General features: G+C 43.2%; 1 protein-coding gene across 1 annotated transcript in view; it reads right to left on the minus strand.

Annotated features, from left to right (window-relative positions):
- Positions 1-27,174, minus strand: part of CCDC60 (coiled-coil domain containing 60) — a 202,052-nt gene that overhangs the window by 167,358 nt on the left and 7,520 nt on the right. The window lies entirely within an intron of this gene.

Below are 27,174 nucleotides of genomic sequence, written 5' to 3' on the forward strand. Positions count from 1 at the left end.
TGTTAGTCCTCTGGTTGCCATTTTCATCCCTTTCTGGCCTACAAGAGATTTGCCTGGAGATGAGCCTTGGTGTTTTGTGTATTATAAATCATTTTTAAAACCCACATGGCAAGCATCTCTCTCTCCAAATACGGCGACTTCTCAGGCTCAGAGTTGGCTTTTGTCTCTCCAGCAGAGAAGGCCCCATATAAGGTCATGTTTACAGACCCTCTGTCTCCTTGTACAAACCTCCCTGGTTTTCCTCTTTGGTGACCCTCATTCTGTAGCCTCGAGTTCTATGAGCTGTGACCTCACTGGGTGGCCAGATGCTGTGACTCTTATCTTTTTAGAGTTCTTTCTCTCTCACCAAAGAGAACAGGTTTTATCTTCCCCCATCTCTTTTCCAGCTCCTCTTAGGATGTTAATTTTGAAAAATGAGAAAGAGGAAGGAAGGAAGGAGGAAAAGAACGGGAGATAAATGCTGTTAGAGGAGGAGAAATCATTAGCACTGATTAAATTTGGGGTATTAGGGACCAGCAGATAGAGTGGTGCTTATGTTGCTGGACTCCCATGTATTCGATCATGGTTCAAGTCCTGGACCTGGTGGATTAAAACCCATGCCGGGTGTGTGTGTGCATGCCCAGAATTCCAAGAGGAGAATGGATGAGCAGGGACTGTGGTGTGGCCATCCCCTCTGGTGGGTGATTTCTCGCTTTCTCTCTGTCTCTCCAGTGAGTGTGCACACACCCTATAGCAAAAATCTCTTCTAAAAGATAATTGGGGGTATTAAAAATAAATGGGAGTAAGTAGAGGTTGGCCTGAACTACATACAGCACGGGATGAAACATGGGCCACATTAATTACACACGGTAATCTCCATGGAAACCCACATTTATGAACTTGTGCTAATTATCTGGAAATCTTCATTATGCAGAAAGGTGCTGAGAAAGAGCAGGAGGAAATGTACCCCATGTGCCCTGGCATATTCCAAAGACAGGGGTGCTGGGGCAACCGCTGGTACTGCTGAGGACCAACCTAATTCAGGTGTTTTCTCTCAGGAGGCGAACTCTAAGTTCACCCACCCGCCGGGGGCATTCTCTGCTGGCTGGCAAAGAGTTATCCTGTACCCTCTTGGCCATCCTACTCCCTCTCTGGCAACCCTCCTGGGCCTCCATGAGACCCAGCAACAGAAAGTTAATAGGGAGCCCAGTGTCCCTGCTGTACTGGTTGCTAAGTATATCGATATCACTTTATGCTCATTCTCAGCTGTTATTTGACAAGAAAAATGAGGTCTGGGCCTCTAGCTCAAGGCCACGAAGCTCTAAAGTGGCAGATTCAGGGTTTAAATTCAGGAATCTTGCTCTGAAGTTCTCCTCTTCTTCTTCTTCTCCTTCTCCCTCTCCTCCTCCTCCTCCTCCTTCTTCTTCCTCCTCTTCTTCTTCTCCTTCTCCTCCTTCTTCTTCCTCCCCTTCTTCTTTTCCTTCTTCTCCTCCTCCTCGCCCTCCTCCTCCTTCTTCTCCTTGATATTCACGTACCATACACTCAATCCATTTAAAGTGTACAATTTCGTGACTTTTAGTGGATTCACAAGTATGTGCAACCATCACACCACAGGTAATTTTAGAACATTTTCATCAGCTCAAAAAGAAACACTTTAGCTATCACCCTGGCCCCTGGCCACCACAAATGGACTTCCTATTTCTACAGGTTTCCCTGTCGGAACTTTCATAAGTGGGTCATACACTGTGTATCCTTTGTGACTTGCTTCTTTCACTTCACATAATGGCATTTATTAGGACCTCATTCCTTTTTCGTGGCTGACTAATATTCCCTTGTATGGATATGGCACATCTTGTTTATCCGTTTGTCACCAGATGGACAGCAGGGCAGAGCTCTCTTGTTGGTAGTAAGCTTACTCAAGGTCATAGGGAAGGGCAAACCTGTTACTCAGACCCAGGTCTTTCTCTTTAGCTTATGCACACAAACACTAAGCTAGATCTCTCATTCCCTATTACTTTTCTTTAAAAAAATAACTATTTAGTTTTATTCTTATCATTATTCTTCAATTTGCCATGAGGAGCATGTACTCACTAGAGAGACAGAGACAGAGAGAGAACGAGAGAAAGTGAGAAAGAAAGCCACCAGGTCCAGGACTTGAACCATGGTAGGTCATGTGGGAGTCCAGTGCCTTAACCACCATGCCATGCCATATTATTAAAGAAATATGTGAAGCTCCTATACTTTGAATGCAGAGTTTGGGGGCGTTCAGGAGTTAGGGGATGCACAATTGCCATGCTGGGAAAGAAAGCTGGGAGTGAGTGTGTAGGAGCAAGAAGAAGGAGATTCAATGTTATTTTGTATATTTATATAGTTTACTTGTTTTTCTGGAGTAGAATGGATTTACTTCAGAGGGTAGAACTACAGATCTATGTGATGTTGGACAAGTCTCTCGTCCAATGCCTCAGTTACCTCATCTGTAACATAGGATATAATAATAGTACCTACCCTTTCAGGCTGTCTGGAGGCGAAATGAGTTCATTTGTGTAAAAGGGGTTTTTAGAACAGTACCACATGCATAGAAAATACTGCAGACATGTGTCCTATTGCTTCTGTTTTTGTGCAGGAGCTGTCCCTTGGGGTGCTTTCTCTTTTCCCATGGGTACAGGTCACCAAAGGCTGTATTTATTCTAAGAGACCCTCACTGTCCCTCTGCATTTGGGCTGGGGCTCTGTTTTCCCATCCGTTAAATGAGAAGAACGGGCATACACAATCAGTATGTTAAGAATCTCTCTGACTGACTATTCAGATTTCTTTTTTTCTTAAAAATAATTATTTTATTTAATTTTATTTATGATTTTCTTTTTTTTTTTTTTTTTTTTGGGTGAAAGAGAGAGGGGAAGTGAGAAGGCAAGCCGCCAGGCCTGGGACTCGAACTTTGGTTGCCCGTGTGGGCATCTAGCGCCTTAACCACCACGCTACCAGTCGGCCCCTCAGGTTTCTTCACGGAGCCCTTCCCCCTGCCCCAGGCACTGTTTTCTCTGTGTCCATGAGAGTGGGGTCTCTCAGACCTGCGAGGAGGGAAGTTAGTCATCCTGTGCTCTGTCCCGCCATTCCCCTGGCTCCTCTCCCTGAGAAGTGGGTGCAGGACAGTGTAAAGGTTAAAAATCAAGGGCTTTGACTGTAGTGATGTACAATGATTGGAAGGTATAAAATAAATTTAAACACACACACACACACACACACAAACACACACACGCACACAAATAACAAGGGCTTTTGTGAAAGACAGAAGTTCCCGGTCCCACACCCTGGATCACGTCATTAAGCCTCTTTAGCCTCAGTTTTTTTATCTCAAAAATGGGGGTAAGATCATCATCTCACCTCTCTGCTCATTGGAGGATGAAATGCGTGACTCTACGTGAGGCATCTTCGTGTGGTTTGTTTTCATCTATGTACCTCAGTGCTCTTGTGTTGCTGCAATTTCTGGGAAGCCAGGACTCCCGGTGGGAGGACGCCTGGGTCTTTTAAACATTGTAATCTCGATCCCGATGCCCTTCACTTACTAAACGGGCCATGGTCTCTGCAATTGTGAGTGTAGTGGAGAGAGACCGTCTCTGATCTCCGGCGGCTGTTAGGCACCCGCCAGTGTATCTCCTGTCAAATCCATCCTCCGCTTATATTCTAATCACATCTCCCAGTTAACACCACACATTTCTGTGTAAAAGGGAACAAACGACATGCAGGCAACGCCACATATGAAAGCTCACAGCCACCCTTTCATTGTTCAGGCTGCGTGCTTTGCTCACCGCGTCTGAGCACCCGAAGTTAATTGGCAGCTCTCATTACCTCGCTGTGGCTAACTGATAGATCTCTCTGTCCGTTAGCTTGTAAACACCGCTTGGTGTTTCTCTGATCCCCCTTTCTTTTAGCTTTTGTCTCTGACCATAAAGAGAAGAAAGAAGAAAAGGCCAACACATAGCAAAAAACACCACAGAAAGCTAAAGTCTACATTTGTATAATGTGACATCGTGAGGGTAGGACGGATGGGATTTGATCACTTTGTGATAAGTCTCTTCATTGTTATTTCTGAGCAATGAACGAAAAATACAAATAAGCGACTAGAGGCAATAGGCTACCGTTTCCTTTTCTTGGATGTTTATTCATCCAATAAATAACACTTTTTAAGTGTCTGTTACCTGCTGGGAACGTGCTGATCCATGTCTCATCTGTCTCATTCTTTCTGTCTCCCTTGGAGTCAGTCTAACCAGGGTTGGCCTCAGGTTGGGAGGGACGCACGAGCTTTGGAACCAGACAGAGCTGAGTTCGAATCCTGCTATCACCACTGATGGTGTCACCTGGGGCACATCATCTCCTCTCCCTGAATCTTGGACTCCTTGTCTGTAAAATGGAGCTTAGTGGTTGTTCTGAGGATGAAATGAAATAACATTTTCAAGAAATGGCTAAGTGTCTCCCTTGCTGTGTAGATGTTCAATGGTGTACTCATTTCCGTCCGCCTTCCACATCCACTGGGTTTTCTATAGACCCCAGGGCCTGTTTCAATTGTTGCTTTGTTCCCCCCGAGTCTTCCTTGATTCTCATCTCCAGTGCTTCTTCAGGGAGCTTTTCCTGAAGCCCTAGACTAAACTAGGTCTTCCTGCTGTTTGCTTCTGTGACAGCCTGGGCTTGCCTTTCTGCAACACTCATCATGCTTGAAATTACTTGTCCAACACGAGTCTCCCCCCTCTGGGCTGCAGCTTACACAGGGCTGTGTTTACCAGTATGAGCCTCAATGACAGGACCCACCAGCAAAGGACTCATGGCACTCTGGGTTCTAAAAAGGAAGAAAAAACTGGAGCCAACCCAAATGCCTATCAACAGGGGCATGGATAAACGTATATTTATACAAAGGGACATGATTTGTCACTAAAAGGGAACGACCTACAAATATGTCCAGCAACACAGATGAGCTTCGAAAACATGCTGGATGTGCTGTAATATATGATTCCATTGTCGGATGAATTTGAAAACAGGCAAAACCAACTGATAGTTCTGGAATATAGATCAGTATTGCCTAGGTCTGCAGGTAGAAGGGGGTTGACTTCAGAGGGGTATGAGAGAACCTTTTGGGATGATGAAAATACTGTCTATATCTTGACTGAGATGGTGGTTACATGGGTATGCACATTTGTCAAATCTCATTAAACCATAGACTTAAAATGTATGCATTTTATTGCATGTAAATGAGACCCCAAAAAGTTGATTTAAGGGACCAGAAGATGGCATAGCAGTTATGTTGCTGGACTCCCACATGGCCAACCATAGTTTGAGTCCTGGACTTGGCTTGAAACTCACATAGGCACGCATGCATGCATGCCCAAGGTCCCAGGAGGAGAGTGAAGGAGAAGTGATGGCGGCATGGCCATCTCCCATGGAAGGTGATTTCTCATTTTCTCTCTCATTGTCTCTGTTTCTCTGTCTCGCTTTCTCTCTGGTGAGTGCATGTACCCTAAGGCAACAACCTCTAAGGAAAAAGAAAGTTGGTTTAAAAATAAATGGAAAAAAAGAAAGCCAAAAAGAGTGAAACAAAGAAGGAAGGAAAGAAAAAATGAAGGAAAGAAGGATAAGGAGAAATAAATCCTGGTTTGAAATTAAAACTTGATTTTCAATTTCCTGGTAGATTGTGGCAGTTAGTAGAATTCTGTTGTTTTCATTGCATCAACAAGAAGAAAAGATAAATTACAAAAATCATATTTTTAAAGACACAAGAGAGCTGTGGAAGCAAGAGAAGATTAGGTGAACTAAAATTCCAGAGAGCAAAGAGTCCCTCTTAGAAATTATGAAAACCATAAAACACCAGAATGACATCTTTAAAGCACTAAACAAGCAAACCACCAAAAAACAAACAAAACACCGAAAACCAGAAATCTGTCCACCTGCAGTTCTGGATCCAGTAAAAAGTGGCAGCAATATAAAAACATTTACTTTTTTTTTCTTTTTTCTTTTTTTTTAGACAGAGATTTTTGCGATAGGATGCATTCACTCACCAGAGAGACATAGTGAAACAGAAAGTGAGAAATGGGCATGCACACTCACGCGCCCGGCGTGAGTTTTAAGCTACCAGGTCTGGGACACAAACCGCTGTCTCCTACATGGGAATTCACCTACATAACCATTACACCATCTCCTGGTCCCAAAATAAAGACATTTTCAGACAGAAAAAAAAGATAGGGAATTTCTCATTACCAGCAGACCTGCACTGCAAGAAATGCTAACGCAGGTTTTCATGCTGCAGGAAGTTGATTCCAAACGAAAACGGGGACCCAGAGGAAAGAAGGAAGAGACTCAAAAGAGTAAATGTATGTATGCAGATTGATAGAAAATTGACTGTTTAAAGCAATATTAATAACTATGTCTTGTGGCTTTGTAATAAGTATAGAGAAAAAACACCAACTATAATAAGAAAGAATTGATACATTTGACTTCATTTAAGAATTTTGACTCACCGAAGGCAGCACTAAGGGAACACATGACAGAGGGCTCAGGATGTGTAAAGAACATCCACAAATCAATACTAAGAGACAACCCATTTAAAAAGATAGGAGACTCAGACAGGCGTTTGCAAAAGGGGAGCCCAAATGTTCTGTATCAATATACAAAGAGGTTCAACATCATTACTCATCAGGGAAGTTCAAATGAAAACCACAAGGGGAAATCGCTACCCGTTCAACAAAACGACAAAAATTAAAGGGAGTACATTTCAAGGAGGACGCCCAGCCGTTGGAACTCCCGTATGAGGCTGACACCTTGGAATGGTGGCAGTTTCTGATAAATATTCTGTGACCCAGCTATTGCTAAGAAAATATAGCAAATCTGTCCACCCAAAAGATGTGTGAAAGGATATCCAAGCAGCTTTACTCATAATAGTCCCTGATCAGGCCCATGAATGGGATAGGATATCAGTAAATTATGGTTCATTCATTCAGTGGCGTACTATCCACCAATGAAGAAAGCGAACCATGGTGGTTAAGTGTAACACTATGGATTAAAGCACATGGACACGGGAGCAGAAGACAGACACAAAAGAAGATACGCTCTATGATTTCATGATATGAAACTCAAGAGTGGGCAAAGCTAATCTATTGTGAAAGAAATTATCCCTGGGCTTAGGATATATATATATATATTTTTTTTTTTTCCTATAGGGCACATGTTCTCGCCAGAAAGACACAGAGAGACAGAGACAGAACGTGAGAAAGAAATCACCATCCCCCTACCCCCCTCCCAGGGAGGATGGCCATGCCACAATCCCTTCTCCTCCATTCTCCTCTCAGGATCTTGGACACACATGCACGCCTGGCGTGAGTTTAAGCCACCGGGTCCGGGACTAAACCCGCAGTCGACTACATGGGAGTCTAGCGACATAGCCATTACACCATCTGCTTGTCTCAAGGTGGTATTGAATAGGAAGAGACTTGAGAGAATCTTCTGGGATGATTGAAATGTTCTATATTTTGATTGAGGTGGTGGTTACACAAGTACATAGATACGCAAAATTTGATTGAGCTGTAAGTTGAGATTTAAACATTTCACTGTGTGTAATTTACATCTCAAATTACAACATGGAAAGAAAAAAAATCTCCCCTAAGTCCCTTTTCACAGTTCCCAGTGTCAACCTTCAAGTCTTAAATAAAAACAAATATATACATACATGCATACAGCTAGACAGAGACACAGATACAGATATATAGATAGATATTTAAATAACAATGGCATTGTATTTGGCCACCATACATATATTTTTCCAGGACAATCTTAATTTATAGCATTCTGGAGTAATCGATTGTCATACCTCACTTTACTATGAAAAGTCTCTAGTTTGGGGACCAGCAGTTAACGTAATGGCTATGTCGCTGGACTCCATGTAGTCAACCGTGGTTCGCGTCTCGGACCTGGTGGTTTAAAACTCACGCCAGACCTGTGTGCGTGCATGCCCAAGATCCCGAGAGGAGAATGGAGGAGAAGGGATTGTGGCATGGCCATCCCCCCTGGGGGGGTGATTTCTTGCTTTCTATCTCTCTGTCTCTCTCTGTCTGTCTGGTGAGTGCATGTGCCCTATAGCAAAAACCTCTCTAATAAAAAAAGTCTCCAGTTTGGACAATTCATGATGAGGTCATACTCGTTGTACATACCATAATCATTTTTCCCACCAAGCTAAACACAATGGCCATTTTCCATGTTTATATGTATGGATTTACTTCATTCGTGTTAGTGACTGCATAATATTCCACAGTGTACATGAACATAACTTATCTGCTTCCTCTGATGATGGAGATTTGGGGGTGTCAGCAGTTTTATTCATAAAGTGATTACTACGAATGGCATGACCATGAACTACTTTTGTCTTATCAACATTTGGGCTGCCTTCTTTCTATCTCAGCACCTGGATTTTTCTCTCAGGAGTCACCCCTTCTCCATCCCTAGTGCAAGTGATGACCCTGGTCTCTGGGCTTCAGGTGTGGGTGTTATCCAAATGAGTAATTCAGGAGTGATGATTTCGTGAAAGAGAAGCTTCTTTTTTCCTGTTATTCCTCAACCTGAAGAATTTAAGCCTAGTACTGCTGGTGACAATTTTGACACTCCAAGGAAAACTCTTGCCTGAGAAAGAAACCATCACAGATAGAAATAAACACAATAAATATAGATAGGCAGAATCTTGATGACTTTGTCTAAGCTCCTGGATCCAGCTATGCCTGAAACTATTAGGTTGTCAGAAAAGCCATGACACATTTTTGCATAGAAAAATATGTCATGACTTTTCTGACAACCCAGTATTCCTTCTACATTTTTTTTTTTTAATGTGAACTGATTTTTTTTTTTGTCTTGTGCAAGTTTGAGAGCATTTTCTGTTGCACCTCAAATCTGCAACTCAAATACTTTTGACAAAACATAGCTGCCATAAGCATATACAAGGGTACTTCATAAAGTTCTTAAATGGGCTAGCTGTGGCCTGGTGGTTGGAGCAACCAGAGCCCACATGGCCAACCTCATGGTTTGAGTCGTTGACCTGGCAGCTTTAAGAAATACACTAGATGAGTGTGCATGCATGCCCAAAATCCCAAGAGGAGGACGAGATGGAGGAGAAGGGATTGTGGTATGACCATTCACCATGGAGGAGTTGCATTCTCTTTTCCCTCTCTTTCTGTCTCTCTCTGGAGAGCACATGCATCCATTAAGGGGAAAAAAGAAGTTCTCAGAAAGGGACCAGGCAGTGGTGCAGTGGTAATCCATGCAACTGGATCCACATGGCAAAGATCCTGAGTTTGCATCCTGGGACCTCCGTGAGCATACCATGTGCATGCATGCCCATGACTCAGGCCAGCTGAGACGAGGAGTGAATCATGCCATGAGGATTCTGTTGTGAGGATCTATCTCTTTATCTTAAAGTGTGAGTTTATGTTGGTGCAAAAATTGATTTAAAATCTATGGATGGTTTTTTAGAAGTATGCATTTTCATGAACTTTTGAAGATCCCTCGTGTGTGTCTAAGAATATGTATATATATTCAAGAATATATATACATATGCATGTGATATTTATTCTTGAAGATGGTACATATAGGAATATTTTTGTGAGATCAACACCTAAAAGTGAGATGACTAAATAAAAGGTCTTTTATCTATTTAAAACCATACTTCAAAATTTTCACTCCCACCCACACTGTTGGAAGGTGCCAGTTTCCCCACTCCTGGAAGTGGATCTTAGGTGTATGTGACAATGGAGAAAATGAGTAGAAGATTTGAACTGGCACTTTATAGAAGACTAAATGTCCAATAAACCTTTGGAAATATGCTCAACCTCATTAGGCATTAAGGAAATGAAAATTAAGGCATAATTTGATACCATTAAACACCCACGAGAATATCTAAAATGAAAAAGACTAACAATACCAAGATTCTTGAAGATGCGGGGCAACCAGAGCTCTCCTACGCTGTTGGTGGGAGTGTAAATTGTACCACCACTGTGGATAACTGCTTGGGAGCATCTAGTGAGGCTGAATATAGGCATAGCCTCTGACCAGTGATTGTACCCATGGGAAATTTACATTTATTCACCAAAAGTCAGTTACAAACAACACTCATAGCATTTTGGTAATAGCTCTATTCCCTTCTTCCCCCTCAAAAAAACCCAACCCAAAAGTCCTTCAACAGGTAAATGGGTAAGTAAATTGTACATTCACATTGTAGAATATGATCCAGCAATGAGAAAGAACCAATGACAGCTACACACAAACACAGAAGTGAAATCTTATAAACATAATGTGGTGCAAATGAAGCCAAACCAAAAGAGTATATTCTGTATGGTTCATTTATATGATGTTGGAAAAAAAATAGGTACAATTAATTGAGGTGATGATTACAACTGGGGAGAATGGACGTTGTTCTGAGAGGGAGTTTAAGGAAGCTGCTGGGGTTCTGGTTGTCTCAATCCATTTTTTGTCACTATAACAACACCTGAGACTGGGTAATTTATAGTCCTAAGTTGAGGGGCCAGCATCTGCAAGGGACTTTTGCTGTATCATCTCATGGTTGAAAGAGTAAGGGCAAGGGAGATAGTGAGAGAGGGCCGAATTTATTCTTTTATAATGGCACCAACTCCACCCATGAGGGGGAGCCCTTATAGCCTAATCACTTCTTTCTTTTTTTCTAAGAGAAATTTTTGCTATAGGGGGTGGGTGCTCCCCATAAAGACAGACAGAAAGTGAGAAATCACCCACTAGGGGGGATGGCCATGCCACAGTCCCTTCTCTTCCATTCTCCTCTTGGGATTTTGGGCACACACATGTGCCTGCTGTGAGTTTCAAGCCACTGGGTCTGGGACTTGAACCGTAGTTGGAGATGTGGGAGTCCAGCAACATAACCATTATGCCATTTGCTGGTCCCAGCCTAATCAATTCTTCTTCTTTTCAAAATAATAATGTATTTATTTAATTCCATTTGTTCTTATTATTTATTTTGAATTTGACCAGACAGAGAGAGAGAAAGAGAGAAAGCAAGCTACCAGGTCCAGGACTTGCAGTTAGCTATGTGGGAATCCAGCAACATAGCCATTATGCCATTTGCTGGTCTCAGCCTTATAGTTTCTCTTTTAAAATAATTATTTATTTAATTCCATTTGTTATTATTATTTATTTTTAATTTGACCAGACAGAGAGAGAGAAAGAGAGAAAGCAAGCTACCAGGTCCAGGACTTGAACCACGGTCAGCCATGTGGAAATCTACCTCCTTTAACCACCACACCGTCTGCCAGACCCTAGTTTGATCATTTCTTAAATACTGTTACAACGAAAGTTAAATTTTGACATGAGTTTTGCAGGGGACAAACATTCATACCATAGCACTGGTAATGTTCTGTATCTTGATTTTGGTGAAAAGTCTGCATGAATCTTTTCACTGTGTACAAATTCATAAACCTGTCCATTTATATTTGTGTACTTTTCTCTCTGAATATACCCTGATAAAATTATTGTTGTTTTAAAATAGCATTTGGGTGAGAATAAAATAATTTGGAGAAAAACCTAATAATGGAAAAAGATTTCAGAAAACATGGGCAAATGCTAGAAATTGTAAAATTGGTCCTAGCACAAGATATTGCAATGACAAAAGGCCAATTCTTCAGGCCTTTGTTATAAACCCAACATGAAACATCTGATATTATTCTCATTTACATGGCTCAGAATTTAATCTCTGGACAAACTCGAATAAAATGAGAAATAGACCAGCGACCAATAAATGAGAAAAAGTTGAGGGAAACTTTGGAGGAAAGTTGACCACAGTATCTGCATCTGGGAGTTAGTATCGTTTGGGGAAGGAATACAATTTTGGTCACATTCTGTACTGCATAGATTTTACAGGAAAATGACCTAAAATTTGATAAAAGGTTGACATGAGATTATGGCCAAAGTCTCTAGAAAGAAATATGGCATTAGGATGGGTGAAGGGTGCTATGATATGAACATTTGAATGAGTATCAGTATGAGTAAAATGAATGAAACAAAATGAAATGAACAGCTAGTCCTAGTTTTAGTAACAACACTAAGGAAACCTTGACTTCTACGGGACAACGGTGAGCTTAGGTATTCAAAGATATTTCAAGTAAGATGGCTAGAAGGGCATATCCCTGAAATAATGGAGCTTTCGAGCATTCCAGAATAATCCAGTAAACCCAAAGGCAAGAGTAAATGGAAACTGTCAGAAAATACCAAAATCAATACATTTAAAATAGGATTTGTATTGTTCAGAGTAAGTAGATGTATAATGAAATGATAAGTCCATTGTTGGGGAAAGATGTTGGATTAATTTATTCAACAAACACTTATTGTGTTTCTTCCATAAGGCTTGACAGAAACAGTAACTCGAACGTAATAGGCGTGCTGCAAATATTGATAGTTGTCAAATGAATGAATGAATGAATGAATGAATTCAAAGTTCATTCATGGTGGTCCCTGCTCTGATGACCCTCCAGTCATATCAGCAGCTGTCTAATGAGGACTATGATTGTGGAATCCCACAGACTTGGGGAGGAAGAAAGCAAAAGAAACTTTCTCGAAGGGAAGAACTTTCTAATATGCTTTATTTTATGTTAAGGTTGTTTTTCTTTTTTCTTTTTTTGCCATAGGGCACATGTGCGTACCAAAGAGAGAGAGAGAGAGAGAGAGAGAGAGAGAGAGAGAGAGAGAAAGTGAGACATCACCCCACAGGGGGAATGGCCACACCACAATCCCTTCTTCTCCATTCTCCTCCTGGGATTTTGAGCATACACGTATGCACACACGCCTGGTGTGGTTTTCAGGCCGCCAGGTTTGGGTCGGCCACGTGGAAGTCTAGTGCCTTAACCATCATGCCACCTGCTGTCCCCATAATATGCCTTATTTTAAAGAACACTGAATATTTGCTGGACCCGAGTCAACATTTTTTATCAACAAATAGGAAGAAAATACAGATTAGACCACATCTGAGCTCTGTGTCCACTTCTAGACAGCCTTCTCTAAGAGAGACCAGGATTCTGTCATTACCCAAGTTACAGGGCTTTCAAAAGCAGGGACTAACTTTGTTCCCATTTTGCAGATGAAGAAACTGAGGTTTGGAGTGAGAAGTGATTTGCATAGGTCATACAACTGGGAAATGGCAGAGCCAGGATTCATGGTACTCAACAGACCCTAAGGGCCAGCAAATACTACCTCTACCTTCTCCCACTGTGATGAGGAAACTGGTCAGATGCCTTTCAGTTTTCTCTAATGGTTCTGAGTGACACGTCCCCATCCTCAGAGATTCTCAAAACCAGGGGCATCTGCTGGTTTGCACTGTTTGCCTTCATCCAAGTGAGGTGTCCCTTGGCTTGGTCTCTGCCAGTCTGAGTTCTTCCACTATGTAAGCACAGAGATGGTATCTGGGGGCTCTATGACCCTGGTCCAACCAGCTGTGAAGGCACTCTGTAAATTCCTGCTTCCCATGCAACTGTCTCATCTCTGCCTTGAACCCACTGCCTTTATGGTGTTTACTTTTTTTTTTTTTCCCCCATTTGGAGCCAATAATATGCTTTGTTGAGAATCAGGCTTTATAAAATGAAGAAATTATCTGCAAGAACACTGAGTGGTCTCCATTAATGAGTTGGAACTTGATATCAAGTTCTTGATGAAAACAAATCCACATCCTGAAGCCCTGTGGTCTGTGCTGCAGCTAGAAAGAAAGCCTTCCTTTTCTTTGTTAAAGCAGAAAGGAGAACCTTCAGAAAATGGCGATTTATGCTAGAAAACCCTGAAAGACTCTTCACTGAAACCACATGAATTGCAGTCTTGTCATTTACAGCTGGAGATACCCTCGTGATCTTTTGTTTTGGGCTTAAAACATTACCTGAACCACTCCGTTATCAATCTTATCTAATGATCTCTTTACCTAAAGTACACGGTTACAGACAGACTCCCATTTTGATCCAGGGCAGACAGAGAACATTAATGAAACCGGGAGTCTGCAGGATGGAATTGCTTAGCAGTAAGTCTGAAAGGCTGCCTTCCCTAGGTGTCCAAGGTCTAGTTTTTCTTTTCTCTTTTAAACAGGTGGAATTGTTACAATAATTAAAGAAGCTAAAAGAAGGCATAGAAAGAACTAACGAATATTATTATATATCATAATAGGGGAGAAAGCGGGACCGGCAAGTGGCATTAAGGCACTGGACTCTCACATGGCTGACCATGGTTCAAATCCCAGATCTGGAATCTTGCTTTCTCACTTTCTCTCTCTCTCTCGCTCTTGCTCTCTCTCTGGTCAAATTGAAAAATTAATAATAGTAATAAAAATTTTAAATAATAATAGAGGAAAAAGAGAGTTAGAGGGAAGGAAGAGGAGAGAAGAAAGGGAGAAGAGAGAACAGATAGAGAGGGAGACAAAGGTGGGGGACAGAGAGAGATTGATTTAATGCACAATTTCTCTTAAACTTAGTTTTCTTATCTATAAAATGGATGTGATGGGACCAGCAGATGGCATAGCGGTTACGTCACTGGACTCCCACATGGTCAACCGTGGTTCAGATCCCAGACCTGGTGACTTGAAAATCATGCCAGACATGTGTGATGCATGCCCAAGATCCTGGGAGGAGAACGGAAGAGACGGGACTGTGCTGTGGCCATCCTCCCTTGGGGGAAGGGTGAGTTCTCACTTTCCCTCTCATTGTCTCTGTCTCTGTCTCTCTCTCTGGTAAGCGTACACACTCTAAGGCAAAAACCTTTAAAAAAAAAAAAGGAGGTGATAACACCTTCCTCTCGGGGTTGTCTGAGGGTCTCAAGATAGTGTTTGTGAGTTATCCGGCACATTGTGAACCATTCATAAATAGTAGATAACAGAACAGACTAACAGGTACGATGACATTGACTGAGAGGCCAAGATACCATAGACATGAGACTCCAAAAGAGCAAGACAAAGACCATCTTGAAAGAATCTTCAAGGTAGCTATAGGACATTGAGTCCCTGAATTCTTATTTTTTTTTTTAAGAGAGAGTTTTGCTATAGGGCTTGTGCACTTGCTGGAGACACAGAGAGACAGAAAGTGAGAAATCCCCTCCAGGAGGGTGGCCACACTGCAATTTCTTCTTCTCCATTCTCCTCTTGGGATTTTGGACATGCATGCACACACACCTGGTGTGAATTTCAAGCCAATGGATCCAGAACTTGAACCACAGTCAGCCATGTGAGAGTCCAGCACCATAATCACTATACCACCTGCTGGCCCTTCTTATCCTCCTTGGGAATATAAACACAGAGTGAAAGGGAAGGAGAGATTCGTGAAGAAACTTCTTCAGCAACCACTTCTGTGATGTTTTACTTCTGACCCTACAAGGAAGAGATTACTTCATCCTTCACCTCAAAATGAATGAGGAGTAGGCCATGGTGGGATTGTTTTAGAGCTGAAGAAGCAACCCCTGCAGCTGGGGGACTGGTGGCCTGGTCTCTGACACCATCCTGGAAAATCCAGAGGCCAGAGACAGGCTTTGGAGTGCTTCTGGACAAGGCAGAAAGATGAAGAGCCAGGAAGTGGTGCTTGTCTTCAGGGGTGTGTCAAGACTGTGAGAAATCTAAGAGCCAGATGTAACACCTGAGATCCTGCTCACAATGTTGAGAAAGGAGATTCCAATGCTAGGAGTCTGGGTCGGGTGGACTACTGGTATACCAGCATCTAAGGGAAGTGGAGAACTTGTCGAAAATGCGTGAACAACTGCAAAGTATGGGCTGTAGTAAGGAACTTCTAAAATGCCAACCAAAGCGCCCACAGGGGAATTAGCCAGCTTTAGGCATCTGCTGGACCTGGGGAGAACAAAGCTATCTTAGGATCACACCGCCGCTAGAAGAGCTTTTTGTTTTCCTTAATTTTCCTTCTTGTTTTCAATGCAGTTAGAAAGCCATCTCTGTGGTAAAGAAAGGGGCACGCTCCACATCTCCCTCCCGGCTAGCTAGCCTGAAACCATCCTTTACAGGGTGGAGAGAGAGACCACTCTTTTCCTTGAGGGAAGGTTGAAGTATTGCTTAGTATCTTAAACTGATGCTTTTAGCTCCCGAATCGTGACTATTTTGTGACTTAAAGAGACAGCGAGACTGGCAATCACCCAAAGGCAAGGCACTGGATACTTCGTATTTACACAAACTCCAGAGAAAAGTTCCCCCCACTGAAAATATTTGAAACGAGGAATAAGAGATGAGAACGAGGGGCCAGCAGATGGTATAATGGTTATGTCACTGGACTCCCATACGCTCAACCATGGTTCGAGTCCTGGACCTGGTGGCTTCAAACTCATGCTGGGCACATGTGCGTGCATGCCCAAGATCCTAAGAGGAGAATGGAGGAGAAGAGACTGTGGCATAGCCATCCCTCCTGGAGGATGATTTCTTGCTTCCTGTCTCTCTGTCTCTCTAGCGAGCTTATGTACCCTATAGATAAAAATCTCTTTTTAAAAATAAAAAGAGAGAATGAAGTTGCACTTACGGGTTACATTTGTGATGGCTGACATTACGAAGGACAGGCTGGAGGCTTTGTGGGGTTCTTGGCAGTGGGCTGGTGTGGACAGAGAGTCCTGTGAATCATTTGTCAGTTGCCAACTTTGGAAACTGCTGGAGTGAGTAGGGTATCCTTGAAACATACCCTGGACTATGACCTTGGTGGTGAGGATAAGCTGGAAGCGGACATCCTACAGGAAAGCAGTCAGTGCGTTCTCTACACCCCCACCCCCAAAGAGCCTAAAAGTAGGTGAGTTTCCTTTTTTCTTGTTGTCTTCTTCTTATTATTAACTTATGAGAAGGCCCTTGTGCTTGCTGGAGAGAGACAGAGATAGACAGAGGGAAAGCAAGAAAGCACCCTCCTCCCTTGGGGCGTGGTCACGCCACAATCACTTCCCCTCTCTCTCTCCTTCCTTTCAGGATTTTGAGCACACACAGAGTGTGCCTGGTGGGTTTCTCAAGCTGCCAGGGTCTGGGACTAAAACTATGTGGCAGACCATGTGTGATTCAGCCACCTTAACCACCAGGCATAGGTTGGCCCTGGCTCTTCTTTTGAGAGGGGGGACACCCTATCTCTCAACCCACCTACCTCTAGAAAAAGTCGGGCTTACCTTGTTGAGTAAAACAGCATATGTTTATGCTATTTGTCTTTGCATCTATATATTTTTTTTTTGCTGGTTTTTCTTTTTTATATGTCCCCATGGTTAGCAATGGGGACTTTGCAGTTTGACCTGACTTGGGTTCAAATGCTGGGTGATCCACCAACTAGCTGTATGACTCTGGTTAAGTCATTCAGCCTTGTTTTCCTCACGTGGGATTAATCGTGTCTCTTAGCATCACAGAGTACATGGAATTGGAAAACTTGCATAGAGCGTTAGCAGGCACGTGGCACATCCTATGTCCTTAACCAATAACACCAATTATTTCCATCATCATGATATGACTATATAACATGCCTTTCACTGATTTTTAAAGCATTGACGTCATTTTTACCCTTGTGGAGGATACCAAAGCATGCCTTGTTTTTGAAATTCCCAGGATTGAGGATTGAGAGACTGACAGTTCATTAGAAGACAGAGTTTTTTCCTTAATACTATATCACCCTTTTTTTTTTTTTTTTTGGCAAAATACCACACAATGTTGGCACACACCACAGCACATGAGTGAGTTTGGGATGTACGTATACCGCCAAAAAGTGGATTCGCATTAATCATTAATCAATCTCAGTTCTAATTTTGGACTCAATCTTTATGGGCATTATCTTGAATCTTCACAATATTCCATTACAGGTGAAGTAAACTTGCCATTAGACAGGTGAAGCAGATAGTTTAAGGTCACAGAACAGGCAAGGGGCATCAGAATCAGGACCCAAGATCTGTAATGAGCCTATGGTCCCAGTGTCATGTCAATCAGCCCTAACAAAGTTGGTTAGCAAAGAATTCAGGAGGGTTGGGTAATTAATTAATTAATTACCTTGAGATGATTTAAATCCCAAGCTAAGAGCACACACACACACACACACACACACACACACACACACACGCAAAGAGGATGGGTAGAGGGAACAGGTGACGTAGTGGTTAAGGCACTGGAATCCCACATGGCCAACCATAATTTGGGTCCCAGACCCAATGGCTTAAAAATTATGCTGGGCATATGTGCATACATACCCAAAATCCTGAGAGGAGGCTGGAGGAGAAGGGATTGTGGCATGGTCATTGCCCTTGAAGGGTAATTACTCACTTTCCCTCTCTCTGTCTCTCTCTGAGGAGTGCACATAAGCTATGACAAAAAACCTTTAAAAAAAAAAAAGTAGGTGGGTCATTTATTGGTGTGGGGCAGGGAGGAGGAGGTGAGGAGGCTAGTTAGGGTTAAAGACCCATCCATGCTGCCTAGCCTCATTCTCACAGACCCTGCAGGATGCTCTTCAACTCTCGCATTTTTTCCATTCCTTATAAGGATGCCAGACACGCGTTTTCTCAAATGCCTTGGTACCTGTCAACAAGCATTGCTTCCTGAGTTTTGAGATGCTTCTTATAAAAGGTCTAAAAATATCAAAGACGCACTTTGATTAGTAGAGGACGGGCTCAGCTAATAGTAACAGCAACCCAGGTGACAGTCAGATGCTAATTGCCTTGGGGGCATTTTCTTCAAGGACTCTTGGAAACGAAACATTTCAGTCACGTTACCCTTTGGGCTGCCTTCTCCTGGGTGCATACGAAAATAATCAACATGAGAGTCATCGTCTTTGGAAATGTCAGTATTTCAATGTTTTAATTCTTGCTATTTGGGGGCCATTGGCTTTGATCCTTAAGTGGAAATATTAAAAGATAACGTGGAAAGAGCACTTCTTATGGGGCCAGGGGCTTTTCTTAGCTTGATGCCATTGATCCTCCCAACGGCCTGCCTCAATAGGAGACAGGAATGGTTATTATTTCTATGTGAGAGAAAAGGAAACCGAGGCACGGGGAGTCACTCGTCCCAGATCACAAAGCAAGTATTAGCATGGGGTTTCCATGTATGGAGCACTCAGCACGTGCTGGGGATAGGGCTGTGAATAAATCATCTGTGACCGCTGTCCTGCTGGGATGCACAGATGAGAGGGATGTGTTGGTTTACTCAGAATGTGGAGCTATCCTTGGTCCTGAGAACAGAGACTAGAGAGTAGAGACCGTCTTCCCAGGGCCAGTCTCCCTGTGGGGCTCTGGATGGAATCACAGGCAAGGCCTGGTCACCTTCCGCCAAGATCTCCAACTTAGAGGCCAGCAGATGGCGTAGCAGTTAAGTTGCTGGACTCAGACACGGCCGACCACGGTTCGATTCCCAGACCCGGTGGCTTGAAACTCACACTGGGCATGTGTGCATACATGCCCAAGATGCCAGGAGGAGAGTGCAGGAAGAGGGATTGTGGTGTGGTTAACCTCTCCGAGGCGGGGTGTGTGTGTGGTTTCTCACTTTTCCTCTCACTGTCTCTCTCTCTCTGGGGAGTGCAAGTGCCCTCAGGCAAAAACCTCTATTTAAAAAAAAGAGAGAGATATCGCCAAGTCTAGTGGTGAGATAAGACAAATAAACAAGTAATTATGATGCAGAGTATTTTCTGTAGAAAATAAAAAAATCCAGTGGGTCAAAACCTGGATTCAGAGCCAATCTATTTAACTCGATATTTACCTAAATTATGCAGCCCAATTAAGCTGTTTATGATTATCAACATCTCAGACACACACAGCCCAGAACCTCATCCCTCATTAGCTAGGCTTGTCTTCCTCTCCTTTTATCTAGTGGGTCTTGGCAGTGTATTGACCCAGGATCAAAATATGCTTTCCTTAAAAATGTGACTCTAATTAGAAATGGCTTATAAATCTTCATTGAAATGAGCATTATTTAGAAAGATGAGTCTAAACTACATACAGAGTTGTTTTTTTATTTTTTTTCTTTTCACTTCCTTTCCCCATTCTTATCTGTATGTCTTTGCCAGAAACGAGCTAGCATATTTTAGCAAGGGCTAAAGAAAATGCAAATGTCCTTGTCTGTGGTCACAGGCAGTCACATTCTTGTTTGCATTGCCTACAGCTAAAATTAGTACTTTCGCTTCTCCTGCTAGAGACTTTTTGAAAATATTTCTTAAAAAATCACACCAACAGATGCCTCTTTTAGAGAGCTATCTGTCTACCGCCCCTGCTTGCCACCACCTCCCAGGCTCATCCTGAGCCCAACTATTTGGTTCCTAGATCCTAACTCCATCATCTGCTTCTCTGAGTGTCTCTGGGAGGGTTAAGAAAACCTCTCCAAGCCCCACTTTTCCTCATCTCTGAAACTAGGAGTTAGGGTAGTACCTGCCCACAGGATTGAGGAGTTAATTTTATTAATATATGCACAGCACGCAGCTCACCATAGACACTCAATAGCCATCATTTTGCTCTCTAGAGTCATGCAGCAACAAGGGAACCCTGAAATTTCCAGATTAGACACCCTGCTTCTGCAGATGAAGATGAAGAAAGCAGAGAAGTGAAGTGGTTTATCCAGGTCACATGGCCGGGTAGAGAGAGAGCTTAGAACCAGGCCTTCCAGGCAAGGGCTGAGCCTGCTCTGCCACCGTTAGGCATTCTGGAAACATCTTGCCACAGAAAACCAGTCCGGATGTGGCTTTTTCAGGTGAGGTCTTGTCAGGTAGCTCTGAGCTATTCTCTTCAAAGTTCCCGCCTAGACTGCACGCTCCTCTTTCTGTTTGAAGCAGGGTTGGTTTGGCTTTAATACTAATTAATGGCTGCCTATGAGACGAGAGAGCCTTAGGAAGCTCTAACCACTCACCCAGGTGTTCACTGTGCATTTATTCTCTGCAGGTCCTGATGGTTTCTGAGGATAGAGCAGTAAGCAAAGCTGACACGTTTCTTGGTCTCGAAGAGCTTATAGTTTGCAAGGGAAGGCAGTGTTATAAAGAGGAAGTTCCTGTTGCACAGGAAGCACGTGACCTGGGGAGGTAGTGGTCAGGGAAGGTTTCTATCAAGAAATGACATCCAGGGGGCCAGCCTGTGGCGTAGTGGTTAAGGCACTGGACTCCCACTATGGCTGACCATGGTTTGAGTCCTGGACCTGACAGCTTGAAACTCACGCTAGGTGTGTGTGAGTGTGTGCCCAAAATCCTGAGAGGAGAATAGAGGAGAAATGATTGTGGTGCAGCCATTTCTCCCATGGGGTGATTTCTCACTTTCTCTGTCTCTGTCTCTCTGGTGAGTACATGTGATTTATAGCAAAAATCTCTCTCTAGAAAAATAAATAAATGACATCTAAGCTGACACTAAAGGAATTAGGTGGTGTGTGTGTGTGTGTGTGTGTGAAATAGAATATGTTTTAGGAGGAGGAAGAAGTTGTGGTTAAGGGAGCTGGAGCCCACATAGCTGACCACACGGTTTGAATTCTGGCCCTGGTGGCGTGGCTGGGCACATGTATGTGTATGCCCCAAATCCTTACAGAATGGAGAAATGGAGAAAAAAAAATTGCAGCATGACCATGCCTCCTTGGTGCTGTTTTCTCCCTCTCCCTCTCTCTCTGTTTCGCTCTTAGAGAGCACATACACCCTCTGGCAAATTAAAGAGAGAGAGAAGAAGAAAAAAAGGAAGGAAAAAACAAAAACAAAAAACAGTTTAGCTCTGGAGTAGAGACCAAGTGATAAGAGATGAGGTCGGAGAACTTGGCAGGGGTCCGATCATGCCGAGCCATTTAAACCTCATTAAAGATATTCATCTTCCTTTCGAGGGCAACAGGGAACCACTGAATAGCTTTCACCAGGGGAATGACAATATTACACTCGCTTGGAAAGAAAATGGGTTGGAGGGTCAGGTGGCAAGCGGGGAGCGCGGTTAGAGGGCTGATGGAATAGTACAGGCTACAGATGACAGGATTCTGGGCCAGGTAGTGACCTTGGGGAAGGAACGCCCATAACACATCTGCCTGTGGTAGTTGACTGGACAAACAGGGTGATGGAGAGGGAGGGGTCAAAGGGGAAATTTGGGTTTCTATCCAAACAACCGGGCGCATGGTGGCATCGTGTATGAGGTAGGGGAGGTTTCACCGTCGGATAAGCATTCGACGTAGGGAGGGTATTTGGGACTCAGCAGTCCTCTGCTAGTGGTTCTTCACTGGAGATGATCTTCTCCTACCCCCCAGAATATCTGACAATCTGGAGACATTTTCGGTTTTCCTAACTTGGGGGGAGAGGGTGAAGATTACCAGCATCTAATGAGTAGAGGGCAGGGATATTATATAGCCATTCATCCTAGAAAGCACGAGAAGGCCGATGTGACCCAAAATGTGACTAGTGCTGAATTTGAGAAAACCTGCTCTTGAAATTCAAAGCCAGGGGACCAGCAGTTAGCATAATGGCTGTCACTGGACTCCCATGTAGTCAACCGTGGTTTGCTTCCCAGACCCGGTGGCTTAAAACTCACGCCGGGTGCATGTGTGTGTGTGCCCAAGATCCCGAGAGGAGAATGGAGGAGAAGGGGTTGTGGTATAGCCATCTCCCACCCCACCCCCAACCACCTAGGGGGTGATTTCTCACTTTCTGTCTGTCTTTCTGGCGAGTGCACGCATCCTATAGCAAAAACCTCTCCAGAAAAAAAAAAAAAAAGGAAGATAAAGAAAAGAAAAGAAATTCAAAGCCAGGAAAGGAGTAGCCCCTTCTGATTATTTAAACCTTTAAACCTTCAGCGGGCATTCGCAGAGCAATGTCTTCCCTATTGACAGCCCTCTAGGTAGAAACTTGGGTTAATTCATGTTTGGAGAAGAGGAGTAAGAAGAGTAAGAGCTGGCCCTCCTGGCCAGATCAGTCTACTGAACCTCTGTGGGGCAGGGTTTTGTCAGAGTACCAAGAAAGAACTTGTTCTTGCGGGGAGAATGGTAATACGCTTCCACCCCCAATATATTAGAACGTAAGTTCTAGCACTGGCTAAGCGTCTCAGACCATCTCAAGTCTGTGTGCAGCCCACACTCAAGATTCACACCAGATGTCTTCACTGACCTTCTTTTCGATTATTTTTTAATTTTCTATCTTGATTCTTAGTTATTTATAAATTTTCTCTCCAACAGAACTGTGGGTTTTTTGGAAGAAGACTCCAAGTTGATTTGTCTTAGTGTCCCCCAAACATCTGTCACATGGTAGGTGTTCAGTATGCACCATCGGAAGGTAACCCTGACCAAGCACCCAGCTCTAATCCCACGGGGACATATTCTCTCTTCCTTCAACCACTGAGCTGAAAATTCTCTCTCCCTTCAGCCACTGAGCCTGCCATAAAGCCCCTGACAACACCGACTCATCCTAGAAACCATCCTAGCCATAATCTTCCGGCTTTGTGAAACCCAGAAACCCTGAGGCACTTCCCAGCTTGCAAGCAGATCACCAGACGTGGCTAATTTTTGAGTTATTAAATAAAACTACCGATTGCATAAATTCCAATTTAGGCAGAAATACATTAGATCAAAATTGAGCCCTGCAAGAAATGTTCTCAGTCAGTAGAGTTTGAACATAGGAACTTAAAAAGGAAAATGCCACCACCATCTTATGATAGAAGGTATCCCATTACCAGCGATTATGATTTCGAATTTAGCTGTCAGAGAGATCTCTGAGAAAAAAATAGTTTGGTTTATTCAGTCCAAGAGGGTTTAATTGGCTTCTTTCAGATTTAATGTAAGTGATACTTGCCACTGAGTCCCAAATGGATTCTTGCAACTTTTTCTTTTTTTGGAGAGGTTTTTGCTATAGGGTGCGTGCGCTCACCAGAAAGACAGAGAGAGACAGATAGAAAGCAAGAAATCACCCCCCGGGGGGATGGCCACGTCGCAATCCCTTCTCCATTCTTCTCTTGGGATCTTGGGCACGCACGCACATGCTCCAGGCGGGAGTTTAAGCCACTGGATCCAGGACTCGAACCGCGGTCGACTCCATGGGAGTCCAGCAACATAGCCATTATGCCAACTGCTGGTCTTGATTCTTGCAACTTTTGAATTTAACAGCTAAGGCCTAAGTTTTGGGAGACTCTAGGGATGTTGAGAAAAGGTCAAGATTAGGTCTCTTTCCACAGTTGTGCAAAGGATTGACTAACCAGAATTTCTTCAAGCCCCATCAAATTGTGGAAACAGACGAGAATCACAGGAATAAAGGTGACTTACATTCCACAGGTTCAGGTCCCTCATCCTGTTATTCTCTCTAAGTATATTTCTGAGTTTCCAGAACAGTGTGCCATGTTATTTGTTTCAAATCACTTCTGTAGCCAACACCTAGTGCCATGCTTGGCACATTCTTGAAGCTCAGTGAATATTAGTTGAATGAATGAATGTTCCCAACTAGGGGCCTCTACCCTTCCACTGGCCCTATAACTCCCTACTAGGTTTTTAAACTTTTAAAAAAAAATTATTTATTTTTTTTTTTGGAGATGTTTTCGCTATAGGGCATGTGTACTCGCCAGACAGACAGAGACAGAGAGACAGAAAGCAAGAAATCACCCCCTAGTGGGGATGGCCACACCGCAATTCCTTCTCCTCCATTGTCCTCTCGGGATCTTGGGCACGCACACACACTCGGCGTGAGTTTAAGCTACCGGGTCTGGGACTCGAACCGTGGTCGAACTACATGGGAGTCCAGCAACATAGCCATTACACTAACTGCTGGTCCCCTTATTGGGTTTTGTAAAGTACCATTGGGAATCAGAGTCCATGAGACTCCTAAGCAGTTGTGTAGGCAAGGGGATAGAGGATGCCTCTCTTTTTTGAGTTACTCTTTGTCAGTGTGTGGCTTTGGATACCCAGTGTGAGTTTTAGTGAAATAGATTGTGCAAATTGCTGCTGAATAGTCAATCTAATACCCATCTTCACTATCACCACCTCTCTCTTTCTCCTGTCTTCTAAACTCATGTTAGAAGTATACTTTCTCGGGACCAGCAGTTAGTGTAATGGCTATGACACTGAACTCCCATGTAGCTGACAGTGGTTCAAATCCTGGACCTGGTGGCTTAAACTCATGCCGGGCATGTGTGCGTGCATGCCCAAGATCCTGAGAGGAGAATGAAGAAGAAGGGATGGCGGCATGGCCATTCACCCAGGGGTTGATTTCTTGCTTTCTCTCTCTCTATCTCTCTCCGTCTTTCTGGAGAGCGCACGTGCCCTATAGCAAAAGCCTCTCCAACAACCACTTGAGAGTCAATTCTGAAGAATTCCATCCAGCCGTATGTCCTTTTCTTATATCGCTAATAACGTCAGCCAGGAAAAGAGCAATGAGTTATTTTCTCCCTCCAAGGGGGTTCTTCGGGCTCCTTTGTGACTGCATGAGACAACTGCAGCATCAACTCTTCATTTTGTTGTGCTTGCAATTGGGAAAGGCAGGTGAGACATAAGAGGAAATATGCTGAGAAGGTTTTTGGAAAGCCTTTGTTTATCTCATAAAAGGGACATGTACGGCTATTACTCTTTGCCTTTTCTTCTTTCTGTGGGAAAACGGATGTGATGACTGGTGCTGAGACAGCCATATTGTGACCAAGAGAGAAAAAGACTAGCCCTGACATTAGTGAACTCATACTAAGCCATCTACTTCCAGAAAATGCTTATTTCTTGTTTATGTTACTACTTCTCAATTCTCTTACTTTTATCCAAAGATGGTCCTAACTGATACATAGTGTTTTCCTTTTGGTTCTCCATGGGATTTGAACATGAGTATTAATACTGGACTGAGAGTGAGAGTTAAATCTGAAGATCTCAAACCATGCCAAGAAGCAACCCCCTTTTTTTTATAACTAAGGTTTTTAACTAGGTCAAGCATTTCTGCCATCAAGATGAACTATTTGAGAGATGCCTTTTTCTTCATGCAAATATGTTCTCATACCAGTTCTAGAAAAATCCCTAGATCTCCTTTTCCCCTTCTATCTTTAAATGGGGCTTGTTTGACTAATGGTGGACCCCTACTCTGTAATTTTGTAGTCAATATTTATATTCTTCTAGACTCCATACCTTGGCTAATCACATCTTCAAAATGGTGGTGGCGGCCCTCCTGGCCAGTCAGAGAAGAGAGGCGCATAAGTCATAACCGTAACCCTTGTCTCCCCTTTTTGAGGATTAACTGCTCAGGTTTCACAAGCTTTATTTGATTTACTTCTTCCCAAATATCTCTTATGCTTTGCATAATGGTTTGTCCCCAAAAGGTTCATGTTTTGGACTTTGGTCTTAGTGTGTAGTGACTGGATGTGCCCCAAAAGCTCATGTGTTGAGACTTGGTTGTATTGTAAAGGCATTAAGTGAAAACTTAACCCCTTCCCAGTGTCCCAGGTTGGGGCCTTGGGTGTGATAAAGTCATTGCCACGGGTGTGTTTATTCAGAGAAGAAATGAGGCAGGCAGAGGCCAGATGGATACAGGCCATGGCCCGAAGGTCTGCCTTCCGCCATTTTGTGATGATGCGTTTGGATTTTCTAGAATTGGATTTTACCAGAATTGTGAATGAGCAAGTCTCTATTTGTTTGATAAATTTACCCAATATCAGATAGTTCTGTTAGCCAGCAAAAAATGGGCTAAGGTAACATCTACGTGAGGAATCCTATTGCTATTCAATGCATTCCACAGAATCTCACAGTGGAGAGTGTTTTAAAGGGGATCGGAGCCCATCTCTGTCTGATTTCAAAGGCAGAGCTCCTAACTGGTCACTTAGCTTATATCACATCAACAGGACTCTTGGATCATTTTCTTCCACCACCCTCCTTTCCCCCCTCCATCCCATGCTGAGTAACTGTCTCTTTGCAGATGGGATAAAGACATTTTTTTTTTTTTTAATCTAGCACAAAGAGAGTGCCTGTTGCTTTCCCTGGGTCAGAAGGTAATGAACACACTCCTTCCTCAAATCCTTATTTATCAAGGAAGTGAGCCGACAGTCACCTGGGCCTGCAATTAGACACAGCTAGATTTGCTAAGGCAAGCGTTACCAGCCCAAAGCTTTAGGCCATAAAGAAACACAACAAAATGAAGAGTTGATGCTGCAGTTGTCTCATGCAGTCACAAAGGAGCCCGAAGAACCCCCTTGGAGGGAGAAAATAACTCATTGCTCTTTTCCTGGCTGACGTTATTAGCGATATAAGAAAAGGACATACGGCTGGATGGAATTCTTCAGAATTGACTCTCA

Source organism: Tupaia chinensis, unplaced genomic scaffold, assembly GCF_000334495.1.
Source record: "Tupaia chinensis unplaced genomic scaffold, TupChi_1.0 Scaffold000320_1, whole genome shotgun sequence".
In the NCBI taxonomy this organism is placed as follows: Eukaryota; Metazoa; Chordata; class Mammalia; order Scandentia; family Tupaiidae; genus Tupaia; species Tupaia belangeri.